This window comes from Schistocerca nitens, chromosome 2 (assembly GCF_023898315.1).
Source record: "Schistocerca nitens isolate TAMUIC-IGC-003100 chromosome 2, iqSchNite1.1, whole genome shotgun sequence".
Lineage (NCBI taxonomy): Eukaryota > Metazoa > Arthropoda > Insecta > Orthoptera > Acrididae > Schistocerca > Schistocerca nitens.
Window position 1 is genome coordinate 973,927,206 of NC_064615.1, and position 18,041 is coordinate 973,945,246.

Consider the following 18,041-nt stretch of genomic DNA (forward strand, 5'->3'; position numbering starts at 1 on the left):
TCTTTGCTGTGCAACCAAGGGAGTCAGTTATTTGGGGTAACTGAGGGAGCACCATTATTTTAGTCTAAGTGATACGTCCTCCACGTTTTGTCTATGGCTTTGCGAATAGAAATCGTGGGGGAGTACACGTGTGAGTAATTTGCTATTGTATTGATGGTTATGTTGTAAAAACTGTTCTCTGGTGTGTTAAATCACGCGCTAATTTGTAGCCAAACGTAAAAAGAAATATTTAACAGTAACACTATACTGGGATGCGCATGTTCCAGTAATGCTGCTAACTGAAAAATGCTCCATTCAATATACAGCAAACAGCACTATTTAATCTGTAAACATCTAGCAGCCCTTAGATTTATATCATCTGATCATTCATACAACATGGTATTAATGTTTCCGTTCCCGGGTTCTTGTGCGCACGTACTGTTATGTGCCCGTATTGTTATGGCTCTAATATTAATAAATCTGCAACTACATGCATAGTGAATATCTGTAGTGCCGGTGTTAATGTGGTGTTCTGTATGTCAGTGAATATAAAGTACTAAATATAAGTAAAGTAAAGGCACAGTATAACCAGAAATTTCGTGCTGAATGGCTACGCTATTGTAAATTCGCAAACTGGCTAGAAAGAATACAAGGCGATGACACAAAAGCATGATGTAAATTAATTGTAGTACTTTGTTAGCGCGTTATGCCGACGTGGTAAGCCACACTGACACATAAAAACACTATTTCCTAGATAAGACAAACAAAAATACCTTCGAGAACCGTGAAAGAATCTTCAAAAGTGAATCAAGCTGAGGGTTCCCTTGCGTTGTTTCTTTCCAACTACTGGGCGATCATATCATGTGATCTCTTAGGTGATTTTTGCAAGAGTAAATTCATAGCCAGAGATATTGCCAGAAAACTTCAAATGCATAGGACAAGGTGTAGTGCAATTATACGGTACAACATGTACTTAGGCCTTATTTTGTGGAAAATTTGTGGCAAGATATCGGTTACAGCATGTACAGCATTCTAACAGATGAATCAACAGACATTAGCGTGACCAAATTATTAGGAATAACACTATATATTGCAGTTCATTCCAACATTTCTGAAATCAGCCGACCTCGAGCTTTATAATGCACAGTCCATTGTAACAGCAATTAATGCCAAGCTTCAGGAATTGGCTCTGAGCACTATGGGACTCAACTGCTGAGGTCATTAGTCCCCTAGAACTGAGAACTAGTTAAACCTAACTAACCTAAGGACATCACAAACATCCATGCCCGAGGCAGGATTCGAACCTGCGACCGTAGCGGTCTTGCGGTTCCAGACTGCAGCGCCTTTAACCGCACGGCCACTTCGGCCGGCTTTCAGGAATTCATATTGGATCTAACACAGTGCACGGCATAGGCACAGACAATGAGAATGTAGTGGTAGGTGTTAACAATGGTGTCCATCAAATTTTGAAAAAAAGAGACATTCAGCGTTTGATCCTTATAAAATGTGCATGTCACTCAGTTCAGCTTGCTACTTCTGCTGCGGGTGAAACGCTGCCAAGAAATCTTGACTTCTTAGTTAGTGAAACATGTAATTGGGTTGTACATTCTTCAACTGGCCAACAGTTGTATCGTGATGTTTATCAGACAATCAATGAAGGAGCAAAACTCGCAAAGTTCCAAACACATGTGACACGGGATGGTTTTTCATAGAGCCTGCGGTAACCAAGAATTGCAGACCAGTGGTCAGAACTTGGAATGTACTTTGAAATAATGCGAATGAAAGACAAGTGTTACACTGGAGAAATGTTTCATGCAATATTTTCTGATAAACACAGGTTGGTGTATTTAATATTTTTAAACGCGATTCTTTCAGATTTGTAGATGGTTAATAAACATTTTGTATCCAACACAGGGGATCTGTACAAGCTGTTAAATGACCACCCTGTGCTGATAGAGTAATTTAAAAAAAAGTAGTTGCCCCACGTATCCTGTACAAGGAAAATTAAATTTAGACTTTGAAAAGCACTCAGATCCCAGACCATATCTAGGATATGAATTTGGAAAAAAGGTTGATGAACTGAAAAAATCTCAATTACACCTAGAACAAGAACATGCCATTCGTCAGAGATGCTGCCAGTTTGTCTGCGAATTAATAATTCAGTTGTTCCAAAGACTTCCATACAACACTGACATTTTTAGAAGAACGAGAAAGAAGAAACAAAGTTGCCGCAATTATGAACTGTCAACAGGAATGCTGAAGCAGATAGGAATTTTACGGCGTATAAAGCACCTGAATGTACTTCATCCGCTACTGTCTCTGCCTCCGGTACTGACGTTGATGATTCCGAGCTGTTTGTCTCATATTTTTGGTTACTCAGCGTACTCAATGCTTAAAAAATAACAGTCTAAAGGTTTAGTTAAGCAAACGACAAAAAGTCAAGTGGTTTTTGATGGTTTTGAATAAGCTTTTTAATGAGAAATCCCATTTGATTGTTGGCAACACAGACCTGCTAGTGAGTGTATCTCTACGTGCGAAAAGATTAGTTGCAATCTCAAATAAAAAAAGTGCTGCCACTCTTAGAAATAGTAAAAAGAGAAATGAGTGGTGCATACAGCATCCCACCATAGTATTCCAGGGTTGAAAGTACTGTACAATCATGGCCACATGGTTCGAAGTAATATTATTATTTTGAATTCAAAAGCGCTAACGGTTAATTTTCCCACGAAAAAGCCGGCCGCTGGTGGCCGAGCGGTTCTAGGCGCTTCAGTGTGGAACCGCACGACCGCTACGGTCGCAGGTTCGAATCCTGCCTCGGGCATGGATGTGTGTGATGTCCTTAGGTTAGTTAGGTGTAAGTTCTAGGGCACTGATGACCTTATATGTTAAGTCTCATAGTGCTTAAAGCCATTCGAACCCACGAAAAATGATATGGTAGTTGTGGGGCTCTTGACAGTGAGTGGCCCATAGCATATGCTACGTGACCTATACTGAGAAAGCGACTGCTTTGCACAGAAATATCATCTTTACAGCTGAAGTCCAAGTGCCGGACCTTCAGTTACCAAATGGTTCAAATGGCTCTGAGCACTATGGGACTCAACTGCTGTGGTCATCAGTCCCCTAGAACTTAGAACTACTTAAACCTAACTAACCTAAGGACATCACACACATCCATGCCCCAGGCAGGATTCGAACCTGCGACCGTAGCAGTCGCACGGTTCCGGACTGCGCGCCTAGAACCGCGAGACCACCGCGGCCGGCTTCAGTTACCACCTCGACTCACAAATCATGTAATCTGATGAAATCTGTGGTGCATTTATGATGCTGTGTTGCATTTACAATGAGGTGACAAAAGAACATAAGAACGTATTATGATGGCGTTAGTACCGCGCACACAAGGTATAAAAGGGCAGTGCACTGGCGGAACTGACCTTTTGTACTCAGCTGATCCATGTGAAAAGGTTTCCGATATGATTATGGCCGCACGACGGTAATCAGACTTTGAGCGCGGAATTGTAGTTGGAGGCAGTTAGAGCTGGAAGAATGGGACATTCCATTTCGGAAATCGATAGGGAATTCGATATTCCGAGATCCACAGAGTCAAGAGGTTGCCGAGAATACCAAGTTTCACACATTGTAGTGGGACGCGAAATTGAAGCGTCACACATCCACTAGTGTCAGCCCAGTTTGCAGGTGAATATAAATTTAATTTAGTGGTTTTTTATGTATTTTTATAATCTTGGTAATTGTTGTGAATTATCTAAAGTTTTGTATTTATTTTTTATGTTTCACGCACGGAGAGGGCGGCGCAACGAACGGAGACAGCATCTTCACTGCCGGGGCCAGAGAGAAAATTGCTGGCCACTATACGTCGCGGGTCGACAGCCAGAGAGCAACAGAAGATCCTGAAACCGAGTTGTTGCGTCGTGCTTCTAAAAACTGAAAAAATAAGAATTTGTAATGTTTCTACAACAATGACGTCATAGAAAGTTTAATCATGTTGTAAATGTTCAGTCCTATCTTGTCAAGGCTCAGGTTCACGTCTATATGTAGGAAGATAACAAACTAGTGGATGCTACTAAAGTTTAAATACGTGTTCCGAGAATTTATTTATGAAGAATTATCTTAATGAATTACGAATTTATTTGACAAGATTATTAATTTTGACAACGTTCATCGCGAGTTTGAGTCTTGAAAGTTTATTCAATGTGGTCCTAATATTTATTAAAGCAGATAACTTGCATTAATATAATTTCTGAGAAGAAACAAACGACATCTAAAATGAAAAAAGTTTGCGCAAACCAATTGGACTGATTGACGTAATTCTGCGCATACGACTCAAATGATGATGTTTTACAGTTTCGTTCAAGAACCATTCAGAGACAATTTAAAAAGAATTTAAATAAGTTTGAAGTGTGTTGTAACTGACGTAGGTGACGAAGTCTGCACATGGTCATATGTCAAAAGAAAATCATTTATACAAGACATTGACGTCGTCACACTACAACATTACCTCTCACCAACGACACGGCAGTGGCCGACGGCCTTCACTTGACGACCGGGAGCAGTGGCATTTGCGTAGTGTTGTCAGTGGTAACAGACAAGCAACACTGCGTGAAATAACCGCACAGATCAATTTGAGACGTAACCACGAACGTATGCGTTACAACAGGGCGGCGAAATTTGGCGTTAATGGGCTATGGCAGCAGATGACATTGCCTGCAGCGCTTCTCCTGGGATCGTGGCCATATCGGTTGGTCCCTAGAGGACTGGAAAAACCGTGGTCGGGTCAGATGAGTCTCGATTTCAGTAGGTAAGAGCTGATGGTAGGTTTCGAGTGTGGCACAGACCCCACGAAGTCATGGACCCAAGTTGTCAACAAGGCACTGTGCAAACTGGTGGTGGATCCTTAATGGTGTGAGCTGTGTGGACTGGGTCCACTGGTCCAACTGGATCAAGTAAAATAATTTGCAGTTATTCAAGGGCTTCATGTCACTGAACAACGATAGAATTCTTATGGATGACGATGTGCTGTGTTACTGGGCCGCAGTTTGCTCGCGATTGGTTTTGAAGAACAGTCTGGACAATTCGAGGGTTGATTTGCCCACCCAGATCGACCAACATGAATTCCATCGAACATTTATGGGGTCGAGAGGCCAGTTCGTGCACAAACCCTTCACCGGCTATAGAGGCGTGCTCCGTCGAGTTGCTGCAATACGCAGGCTGAAAGAAAGTCCGACACGATATTACGAGCTATCCCATGACTTTTGTCACTTCAGTGTATAAATTGTTTATTTATTTGCTTATTTAGCATGACCAGATTAGGGCCTTAAGGCCCTCTCTTACATCTGAGCAGGAACAACACATACAGATATATTACCAAAACATTCATGAAGATGATAACAATCTTAGAGATGATAATACGCATAATAATAGTAATAATAATGATAATAATTATAATAAGAAAGGATGAAGAACAAGAAAATTGGAATGGCAGTAATAGTGGCTGTTAGGAGAGGACTTGATTTATGTAAATACTCTGTAAGCGAGGAAAAGGGAAAAATCGTAGGGGGAGGGGGGATTGAAGAATGTGGGCTGCAGACTGATATGTGGGTGAGATAGCTATTGCGAGAGAAGGTGAGCCATTAGCTGCTTTTTGAAGCCTGGAAGTGATTTAATTTCTCTGATATTTTGAGGAACATTGTTCCAAAGTCGAGTTCCGGATACAGAAAACGATTTAGAAATCATGACGGTGTTGTGTGGTGGTACTGAGAGGATCTTACTTAGTTGAGAACGAGTATTTCTGTTGTGCTGTTCAGATAGCAAAGTAATGGCCAAAGATAAGTAAGAGGGTGTCTGATGATTGAGAAGACGATGGAGTAAACATAAAGTATGGTAGTCCCTACGTTTATCAGCACTTAGCCACGATAATTGTTCATGGGCTCTAGTTATATGATCGAAAAAACGAACGTCACAAATATATCGTAGGCAAGCATTCATCGCCAGTTCAAGCCTGCGAAAGTTTTCGTACGAAAGTCCTTGAAGAATGGCATCGCCATAGTCGAGAATAGGGAATGTTAGAGGTTCTAAGAGCATCTTCTTAAGCTAGGATGGAAATACATTTTTATATTCCTGCAGACAATGAAGGGATGCCGATACTTTCTTACAGACTGCAGTAGTGTGTTCAGTCCAGTCTAAGTGGTGGTCCAGGATTATCCCCATGTTCTTCGCAGAAGGAGAAATGGTTATTTCGGTGCCATTTAAAATTAAGCATGGAAGAGATTCTCTGTGCAGTGTTGTAATAAGTCTTTTGTGGGCGACTAAGATTGGTTGCTTTTTGGAAGGATTTAATTCCAGACCTAAGTTCTGCGACCATTCTGATAAAGCAAGTAAGTCAGCATTTACATGATCGATGGCTGTGTACAGTTTTGTTGGACTTGCTCTGACATATAACTGAAGGTCATTAGCATATAGGTGGTATCTGCAGTGGGGGAGAATAGTTGGCATATCATTAAATACACTACTGGCCATTAAAATTGCTACACCACGAAGATGACGTGCTACAGTCGCGAAATTTAACCGACAGGAAGAATATGCTGTGATATGCAAATGATTAGCTTTTCAGAGCATTCACACAAGGTTGGCGCCGGTGGCGACACCTACAACGTGCTGACAGAGGAAAGTTTCCAACTGATTTCTCATACTCAAACAGCAGTTGACCGGCGTTGCCTGGTGAAACGTTGTTGTGATGCCTCGTGTAAGGAGGAGAAATGCGTACCATCACGTTTCCGACTTTGATAAAGGTCGGATTGTAACCTACCGCAATTGCGGTTTATCGTATCGCGACATTGCTGCTTGCATTGGTCGAGATCCAATGACTGTTAGCAGAATATGGAATCGGTGGGTTCAGAAGGGTAATACGGAACGCCGTGCTGGATCCCAGGGCCTCGTATCACTAGCAGTCGAGATGACAGGCATCTTATCTGCATGGCCGTAACGGATAGTGCAGCCAGTTCTCGATACCTGAGTCAACAAATGGGGACGTTTGCAAGACAACAACCATCTGCACGAACAGTTCGACGACGTTTCCAGCAGCTCGGAGACCATGGCTCCGGTTACCCTTGACGCTGCATCATAGACAGGAGCGCCTACGATGGTGTACTCAACGACGAACCTGGGTGCACGAATGGCAAAAGGTCAGTTTTTCGGATGAATACAGGTTCTGTTTACAGCATCATGGTGGTCGCATCCGTGTTTGGCGACATCGCCGTGAACGCACATAGGAAGCGTGTATTCGTCATCGACATTCTGGCGTATCACCCGGCGTGATGGTATGGGGTGTCATTGGTTACACGTCTCGGTCACCTCTTGCGGCACTTTGAACAGTGGAATTTACATTTCAGATGTGTTACGACCCATAGCTCCACCCTTCATTCGATCCCTGCGAAACCCTACATTTCAGCATGATAATGCACGACCGCATGTTGCAGGTCGTGTACTGGCCTTTCTGGATACAGAAAATGTTCGACTGTTGCCCTGGCCAGCACATTCTCCAAATCTCTCACCAACTGAAAACGTCTGGTGGCCGAGCAACTGGCACGTCACAATACGCCAGGCACTACTCTTGATGGAGTTGGTATCGTGTTGAAGCTGCATGGGCAGCTGTACCTGTACACGCCGTCCAAGCTTTGTTTGACTCAATGCCCAGGCGTATCAAGGCCGTTATTAAGGCGAGATGTGGTTGTTCTGGATACTCCTTTCTCAGGATCTATGCACCCAAATTGTGTGAAAATGTAATCACATGTCAGTTCTAGTATAATATATTTCTCCAATGAATACCCGTTTATCATCGGCATTTCTTCTTGGTGTAGCAAGTTTAATGGCCAGTAGTGTATAATGAGAAAAGTAATGGGCCCAATATTGATCCTTGTGGGACCCCTGATACAACATCCTTCCACGCGATCTTTTAGTACCTACCATTACACATTGCTGGCGGGATGTCAGGTATGAGTGGAACCACTGTACAGCGCTTGATGAAAAATTTTGACGTGTCATTTTAGCAAACAGAATGTCAATGTCAACAGTGCCGAAAGCTTTGCTGAAGTCCAGGAAGCACGTAATAGTAGCCTGCTGTTTGTCCATGGCATTAATTCGTTAGTCTCTTTTATTGGAGCAGTCGTTGTGCTGCGATTTTGCTGGAAACGAGATTAGTATATATCTAAGAGGTTATTCAGTGTTAAATAATTGGTAACCTTGACGTGGACTACGCATTCTAACGCCTTGGACAGTGCTGGTGTCAGTAATGTAGGACGGATACTTTCCATGCTGGCGAATGCCTCGGCACGTTTGTCACCTCAACGTCTGCTTGCGTGGCACTCCTTTGTTTACGGCGGAAGCTGTTAACAGACAGGTGCGCGCGGTGTGATCGGATCGCGCCAACACGTGGCTCGGCCACCTCACGCTCCGCATTGCTCCAGAGGGCTGCGTGCCGGTGCAGATTCGGAAGCGTCAGCACGTGGCCGGCGCTTTGGCGCGTCTGTCGTGCGCATGCGCCGGGCGAACAAAAGAGAAGGGGAGGGCGGCGCGAAGCCAGTCCGACAGCGGCTTTCAGCGCGCGCACTCGTACACGCATCGCAGCCACGGGCCCGCGATTTTCCACGCAAGGTAAGCCATCACCTCTGGTACTCCCTCTCTAGGAACGGTACTCCACGATTCTAACAATTTTTTTTCCTGTTCTGTGTGCAAAAATGGTGTTACTTTGCAGCTTCTGTGCCACAGGAAGAAAATCTTATGATTCAGCATAACGAACGCATTAAGATCGAGCCAAAACGATCGGATGGGGAAGAAATCGACTGTGGCCTCGTTATCCCCAAGGTCTTTGCAGAAGTAGAAAAGGTTATTTCGGTGCCATATAAAACTAAGCATGGCACAGGAAGGAAATCTTATGATTTAGCATAACGAACGCATTAAGATCGAGCCGAAACGAAGAAGACCTCGCTCCGAATATCGGTAACTACCATTTCGAGATTCATAACCGCAGTTTGGAAGACTATCTCACGTTCATTCAGTGGACATTCCTGGAAGCGCCAACGTTAGCGTCAACAGTTAGTGATTATGCACCGTCTCTAGTCGCAACAACGTTTACATTTTTTTACGATTTCCAATCAATTTCATAATTAAAACTTTTCAGTCAAGGACCCATCACCAATTCCTCGTCTTCAATGAAGACTGCCTTTAACCGTCGTGAATAAACACGTCAACCGTCGTGGAGACTTAATTTCATTCGTCTCAATGTTCTCCGGAAGCCCGCAAGTGTTTCTTTACTGATTTATATAATAAATATACTTTTATACTTAGCACGAGATGTTTCAGGAGTTAATTCGCTGTCTGAAACGCAAATATTTATGTTGGTATTGTACGTGATTTGTACGCAGTCAAGGAGGCGCACATCTTAAAACCACAGTGCGAGAAGGTAATCAGAGCAGCACACACGCAGGCATCACATATAATATCAATGCAAGTAACTGAACCTGAAATTGGGAATTAAATCCTGAAAACGCGTCGTTCCGTGAATGAAAAAACTTAACTGGTGCAGTGTATTATTACATGGTACAGAAAATAAGCGTTTCCTAGGGCGTCGTTTGGCATCAGAACCATAATTTAATATTTACTGCGTTATTCATTAAAAATCAACAGTTTTTATAGCCTCTCTATAATGCTTGTTTTGCGTCTAAGAAATGTTTCACAGCGTAGAATATTACAGAATTATTCATTCGCTTTAATACTACAAAACTGAAAATAAACAGATTTTCTTTCTTTTTTCTGTGCAATGACTACAAGCAGTTTGTTCAGAAAGGCAGCATTTTCTGAACTATTTTTCTCAGTTTGCCATCTTGTGTATATTATGTGAGGCTGTGTGTGATTGTTATCTAGTATATAGCAAAAAATATGTGCTACTATCGTCATCTACAGGCGTAATCTGCAAACCACTGTGAATACATGACGGAGGGTACTTGCTATTACACCAGTTATTAGGGCTTTTACCCGTTCCATTCATAATATTTAGGGTGCGGAAAGGATGGATGCTTAAACACCTCCGTGCGCGCTGTACTTGATCTAGAATTCTCGAACCCTATAGAAGGGATTCGTAGGGGAGTGTAGTTATTTCGAGATTCATCACTTAACTGGTCCTTGAAACTTACGAAGTAACCTTCCACGGGATAGTTGCGTCTAGCTTCAAGCGTTTGCCTGTCTATGTTTTTCGGTATCTCCGTGACGTTTTCCCGTGGGTCGAACAAATCTGTGATCAACCGTGTTGCCCTTCTCCGTATAATTTACGCCCAATAAATATCCTCTGTTAGTTCTATATTGTACGGGTCCTACACTCTTGAGGGGTATTCAAGGATCGGTCACAACGAGTCGCTTGAAGCAATTTCCTTTGTAAAGTGATTGCGTGTCCCTACTGTTCTATTGCTTTGTCTACGGCTGAGGCTGTTATCGTTCTGTTTAATATCCGTAAAAATTGTCACACTCGGTATTTCAACTGTGACTTATTCATGTAGTCATAGGGTACTATGTTTTTTCGTTTTGTAAAGTCCAAAATTTTACATTTCTGAACATTTAAAGCAAGTTGGCAATCTTTGCAGCATCGTTTTGTTCCCTCATTAATCTTAAGGTTGGTCTGATGCAGTTTTCTAGGCATAAGGTTCCCCAGCCATCCTCTTCATTTCGGCAAAATTGCTGAATCTCTCACCATCAACGGTCTGCCTAATATTTAGGCCTGGCCTTCTGATTCTTTCCTTCCAATATCCCTTCGGCAACTGGTTTCAAGAACATATCATTCTACATGACCAGTCACTGTATCTCTTAGTTTCATTATGCTCTTTGTAAAACATTTTTTTTTCTCATTGGTTCGTTACAGGATGTAGTCATTCCTTACTTCATCAGTCTACCTGATCTTTAACAGCCCCTGTACAGCCACATTGCTATGGCTTCTAATCGTCTTATCCCTCGTCTTCCACCTTCGTCGATGTTCCACACCCATACAGACCTGTGCTACGACCATAGCTTTTCATGAATTTTATTGTATTGAAATCCAAATTTCAACCGCAAAGCAATCTTAGACCTGTCTTTTTTTTATGAAATAATTTTTACTTCTAACATCAGCGAAAAAACAGTCTAGATCGCGATGGTTATTTTATTTAAAATGACCGGTTTCGGCCTAGTCTTAAGGCCACCTTCAGAATAGCACCATCAGCTGAAGTTGAGGACGTCCAGAACAGTTAGTAGACCTCAGTCAGTTGTTTCAGCGATCGTGTTCTACAGATAGTTGACGTCGTCAACTTCAGCTGATGGTGCTATTCTGAAGGTGGCCTAAGACTAGGCCGAAACCGGTCATTTTAAATAAAATAATCAACGCGATCTAGACTGTTTTTTCACTGATGTTATACAGCTCACAAGATCGCTGTCTTCCAAAATTTTACTGCATTAATGTGAAGTGTGATGAAATTTATTTGCTGGATGCGCCAGTGAGGTTATGTACAGAAATTTAACCCTACAGACCTACTAAGAAATTTAGCCCTACAGACATACTAAGGAGGCTGCCTACACTACGCTTGTCCGTCCTCTTTTAGAATACTGCTGCGCGGTGTGGGATCCTTACCAGGTAGGACTGCCGGAGTACATCGAAAAACTTCAAAGAAAGGCAGCACGTTTTGTATTATCGCGGAATATGGGAGAGAATGTCACAGAAATGATACAGGCTTTGGGCTGTAAATCATTAAAAGGAAGGCGTTTCTCGTTGCGACGGAATCTTCTCGCGAAATTCCAATCACCAACTTTCTCCTCCGAATGCGAAAATATTTTGTTGGCACCGACCTACATAGGGAGGAACGATCACCACGATAAAATAAGGGAAATCAGAGTTCGTAAGGAAAGATATAGGTGTTCATTCTTTCCATGCGCTATACGAGATTGGAATAATAGAGAATAGCGAAGGTGGTTCGATGAACCCTCCGCCAGGCACTTAAATGTGATTTGCAGAGTATCCATGTAGATGTTAGTTGTAGAACCCTGTACAGAAAGGATAATTTATTTCTGTGTATACCTGAAGAGGGTTGTATGTTAGGTCATTTCATTGCTGACTTTACTTACATTGTGCTTGTAATTTATTTGTCTGGCACACAGAGCACAGTAATAAACACTTCACCACTTCTTACTTTCACATTAAGATGTTTGCATTCCAAAGACTATTAAATGCTAAGAAGAGCTTATTTCAGTTGCTATCATAGTACAAACAATGAAAATACATTCGGTTTTACAAAAGCATATTTATGTCTTGGCACATATTAAATATTATGATTATTTGGTTTATCTTGGTTATGAAAACACTATAGTTTTTTTAGGTTTTAGATGAGCATTTGCGGTATTTTGCAATGGGTGGCCAGTGTCCTTAATGTAGGTGTGGTAAGCACTTATCTGTTTGTTGTATCTTTTTCGGAAGTCCCTCCCAGTTCGGCCTATGTGGAGGGCTTTGCATGTACAACACATTATTTTGCAAATGCCTGATTGTGTGTGTTCATCTGTTCATTAGTAAAAAATGACTGAAGCAACGAATATTAAGTTATAGATTTATAATACAGTCCCTGACCTCAAGCAATTCCATACAGCATGAATAAATTGTAACTGTCTAATTTTCTTGTTATGGATTTTGTGTTCGTCTTCTTCTTCTTTTCTAATTTATGTACAAAATTGCACGGCTAGTTATAGTTCCATTCAAGCTCCACTGTCGTGGGCTGGTTTTTATTTACGTAAAAGAAAAGAAAAAACAAAAGCGCAGCACTTTGGGCTGTAACATGTGAGGTTCCTTCCAAAATAGCCCGAGCACCCGACAGTCATAAACAGCTGGCGCTGGCTGGACCCGTTTTAACGCACCGATCTGATTATAACTTGTTTTATGGCGCTTCAGCCAAACGCAGCAGGGCAAAATAGCCGCTAACAGGCAGATCTCTGCAATCGGCAAATGACAGCCCATTGGAATAATGCTGCCATTTCAGAAATCTATCCGTCTGCTGATGTAGGACTACGAGGCACATAATGAATGCTCCATGATAAAAATGCGTTTGGTAGTTTCTTTTCCTAGCATTATCCCATAAAGTTGATTTCTTTTTTAGACGGTAATACGACTACTAAATACAGATGTTCGATGGTTGAATTGTCAAGCTACAAGAAACGATATACATCACTGCAAAATAACTGTGATAAAATATCAGGATTTCGTGATAAGAGCAGTTGAAAGAGTGGTAAAGCGGAGCAAGTTATACAAATTTTTAATGAGCTCTGGTGTGAGCCCGTCACAGTAAGAAAGAGAGAGAGAGAGAGAGAGACGACAGGTTGAAATTTTAAGTTGTGCATGCGAGGTACAACTACACATGTTCGCGTGCAGACGCGGAAAATACCCGCATGTTATCATTCTGACATTAAATGCAATTGTTGAAGAAATGTACATTTGTAGTTTCTCCTCTGGTAACGTTTCTTACAAACCACGTCTCTTTACTCCTTAAATTGTCTGCCCATTTCATCTTCGCACAAAAATCCATCTCGGAGACATTGCCTGTGTGTATTATTTTTCAAAAGATTCCCTGTCAGACTGTCGGACATAGTGTTGTGATACAATACATACTTTCATTTCCCAACCTACTACAGTATCAATATGGAAAAAGTATTTTTCTAGTGACAATGTGTTAATCCAAATTGGCTAAGACGACGAGAACGGGTTTACTGAATGACGAAAGGTAATTCTTGGAAAACAGGTAATGGTGTGATGTTTAAAGGATTTTATTTCCTTAGCAATACTGGCATAGGTGAATCGTAATGTTCATTACGCGACCAGATGAAACCTTACCGTCGTCCTGCTAGACCTTCAGTCGAATAAAGCAGTTTTTTTTTATTTTTCCAAAACCAAATTAAGATCGCTGTATTTATTATGAGTTGCCGAAAAGAAATTAGCTCAGCATTAAATTAATTTTATTTTCTTCATTATAAGCGTGACCTCTTCAGACGCTATTAGTGTGTTGATGTGAGTCGATCCACCATCGTACATACGACAGCAGATGAGTCACACTGTATAGAGGGTGAGCCGCACATGCTGTACTGTTCTCTACACTCACACAGCATGGACTCTACATTGCAGTTCAACTTCCCATCTTGTGACGCCGAAGCGCTGTCTGTTAAGGGCCTTCCAGATCGTCAGATCCTTTATGTGTCCGAGATAAATATCCGGTTTCAGCCACTTGTCTTATTCTGGAGGACGACTCTTCACAACCCCGATCGACAATTCACATTTAGCTTTCCCCTGATTTTCATGCGTTGCTTCAGGCAAACGACGGGATGGTTCCTTTTAAAAGACCACCGTCCGATTTCATTCTCCATCCTCCCCCAGTCCGAGTTTGTGCGCCGTCTCTAATGATGTTGTTGTCGACGGGACGTTAAATTCTAAATCGTCATCATCATCGTCGTCTTTAGGCCCTTTGGCTTGTTCTGCATCAGATTGTTCGCGCGGTCTCTTTAACGGGCCTCTTAAATTTCTGTTTCCTATTGGCTTGTCAAGTATTGCACTCGTAGCTTTAAATGTCCTAACAGACATACGTTGGACATGGTCTTTCCATTTGTCTGCATTTTTCAGTTATAGTTTTAATCGGTTCTACATTCAGTTCTTGTTTCTTTCACGGTCCAGAATGACTGTCCCGCAACAAAGCGAAGAAAGTTCGTCTCTGATGATTCGATTTGTCGTAATTGATCTGCCAGTACAGTCCAACATTCACTACCATACATCAGTAAAGGCAACGCTATCGATTTGTAAAGTTTAATTAATGTTTCTATCCATGTTGTAATGTACATTGTATGGTATTGCAACAAATTCTGAATCTGTCCAGTGTTAGCTCTGCATCATCTAACGCGAGAAATTTACAACGGCGACCACACTAAAGTTTTCCCTGACTAGCTCTAGTGCGATGTGTCACCAAGGAAAAACGTTTTTTCGTGGAACTTGAGAATCGCTGAACTTCTGAACACGACTTTCAGTAGTTTAAAATGCATGCTGCAATTAAATTTGCAAAGCATTTTTAGCGGACGCCAGATCACCGTCTAATTAATTATTTGTAAGCCAAGCAGCTTTCCCTCACGTAGCAAACTGGATGAAACCTTACAGTTCTTCTCGTTCTTACTGTTTTCGAAATACGGTACTGTAATTGTCATTTTCAGAAAAGAGAATTTACATTGCTGTATTTCAACACAACTGACCACGAGGAAAACTGCAAGCTTCCAACCAGTTTGCTGCATGAGAGAATGCTGTTTGGCTTACAAATATTGAATTAGACCCTGATCTGACACCCACTGAAGATGCCTTGTAAATAAGGCGAAACGCATCTAGGTGCAAAAGTTGAAGAGAAAAACTTAATGTGCAGCAAGCAAAAGAAATTTTACTTTTAAACTACTGTAATTTATATGCAGCTGCTGCGGCTCCCAGGTTGATGCCATATTTCTCGACTTTCGAAAGGCTCAGTTCCGCACTGTCGCTTGCTACAAAAAGTGCGCTCTTACGGTCTATCCGATTACATATGCGATTGGATAGAAAGTTTTCTAACAGACGGGGAGCAGTATGTCGTCCTGAACGAGGTGACTTCAACAGAAACAAACGTAGGTGTGCCCAGGGCAGCGTAATAGGTCCTCTGCTTTTTACGATTTACATAAACGATCTGGATGATGGTATTGACAGCGGCCTTAGACTGTTTGCCGATGATGCTGTAGTGTACAGGAAAATAGCGTCACACGAAAGTTGTGAACAAATCAATGAGGGTTTGCAGAAAATAAATGCGCGGTGTAATGACTGGCAGTTATCTCTCAATATTAGTAAGTGTAACCTACTGCGTATAACAAGGCGAAAATCCCCATTAATGTACGAGTACAAAATAAATGCCCAGTCTTTGGAAGCGGCAACGTCCGTCAAGTATGTGGGTGTGACTATTCGAAATGATCTCAAATGGAATGATCAGATTACACAAGTAACCGGTAAGGAGAACTCTAGATTGCGGTTTATTGGTAGAATCCTGAAGCGATGCAGTCCTTCAACAAAGGAAATAGCTTACAATACGTTAGTTCGTCCAGTCTTGGAGTACTGTTCGTCTGTATGGGACCCCTACCAGTTGGGTCTGATTCAAGAGATTGAGAAGGTCCAAAGAAGAGCGGCAAGATTCGTACTGGCACATTTAGCCATCGCGAGAGTGTTACAAGTCTCATAGAAAGTTTGAAGTGGGACACATTTGCAGATAGACGGCGCGCTAAACAGAAAGGGCAGATCACTAAATTCCGAAATCCGATCTTCACCGAGGATGTAGAGCATATATTATTACCACCAACTTTCAAATCGGGCAATGCTCACCATTCAAAGATAAGGGAAATAAGAGCTCGTACTGAGGCGTTCAGACAGTCGTTTTTCCCTCGCGCGATCCGCGAGTGGAACAAAGGGGGGCAATATGACTTTGGCGCGAATTGTGCCCTCCGCCACACACCGCTTGGTGGCTAGGGGAGTATATATGTACATGTAGATGTAGAAAATGGCCACCAGAGAAACTTGTTCTGGACATGAGTTTATTACCTGGAACAGCACCAACATCTTGCCCAGAGAATGTCATAGGCGCAGTATCCATTGCATGCTCAACACCAGTATAGAAAGAGTCTAGAAGGAATCTTCTGGTAATTAAAACACCGTCTAAAAAGGGAGAGACAGCGGTATTTCCTTCTCTCTGTTGAGAAAAGAAGCTCTTCCAGAAGTTAACTCCCGGATCAGAATAGGTGTAGACCACATGAAGTGTCCCAGACTACATCGTCCCCCAGTGGTGCAGACAACAAGGGGGGGGAAAAGGAAGGAATTCGGCTGTGTCCTTTTCAAAATGAACCATCTTGGCGTTTGCCTCAAGCGGAAACAACAGAAAATCTAAATATGGACGACCGGAGGGGGACTCGAACCCCTGTCCCGAATCGAGTCGAGTGTGTGAACCAATGTGCCACCTCGCTCGGCTCGCGAGGAGGTCAACTCCACTCGGACATGTTGGGCTTGTATGGTGAGCTACAGGATGTCAAACGTTTAATTATCTTCAGTATCTACACTGGCGCCCAAAACTTAAGGACGAAAGTAACTTTCTCATGTGTTCATGCCAAGTAACATAGCTCGAAGAAACTTGGACCATACGTAGAAACAGCTTCTACATCATAGTACAGAAGGTAACAGATAGAAATACTCAGTGAGACGAACAGAAACGACACTTCAATTGAAAGACAATAATTACACTCAAGCCACCGCGATTTATGATGGTCCCCTGGATATTACAAAAGCTGGGACCTGGTTCTTAATGGGCTGTGTGATCACTACCGACGGTAATGCCACTCTGCAACGTGCTCCCATGCTGGCCACAAGATTGACAAGGAGTTCATGCCGTAGGGAGTTCCATTCCTCCACCAGCTCTTGACATCTGCCGTATGGACGGTGGACATGCTGCAATATCTCTCCCCAATTCATCCCACACGTATCCAGCGGGATTTAAGTTGGAGGAACGAGCAGGTCAGTCCATTCGCCGAGTATCATCTCTTTCCGCGACTCCCTCCAACTGCGTCGTTCGATGCGATCGTGCAGTGTCTAACAACCCTGCCACAACAAAGGTCAAAAATTACTTACGATTGTATTGTTCCTCACGCTGCTAAATATTGCATTTTCTGGCAACAACAAAGTTATATTATGTGGTAGGTGTCATTAGAGCACAGTTAATAAAGTCATTTCTTGAAATAATGGATAAACTAGGCACTCATCTTTTCGTGTTTCCCACTCTGGTCTCGTTGTGACCTCATGGCTCAATCGTCGAAAATCTAGGTAGTAATGATTCCAAGCTCGGATGCAAGGAGGCCTATTTGTTATTCTGCGATATTCAAAAGTTTTACAGATGTGTTTCATAAACCATTCTTGAAGATTAAACTTTTGCAAGTTAGGACAATGATGATGTAAAAAAGTA

The 18,041-nt window shown here is 42.3% G+C and overlaps 1 protein-coding gene across 1 annotated transcript in view; it reads left to right on the forward strand.

The window, feature by feature from the left end:
• The first annotated feature begins 8,581 nt into the window (after positions 1-8,581).
• LOC126237300 (globin-1) overlaps positions 8,582-18,041 on the forward strand; it is a 304,528-nt gene continuing 295,068 nt past the window's right edge. Inside the window, exon 1 of the mRNA XM_049947259.1 lies at positions 8,582-8,643. The gene's annotated coding sequence lies outside the window, so the exon portion shown is untranslated. The remainder of the gene's footprint in view (positions 8,644-18,041) is intronic.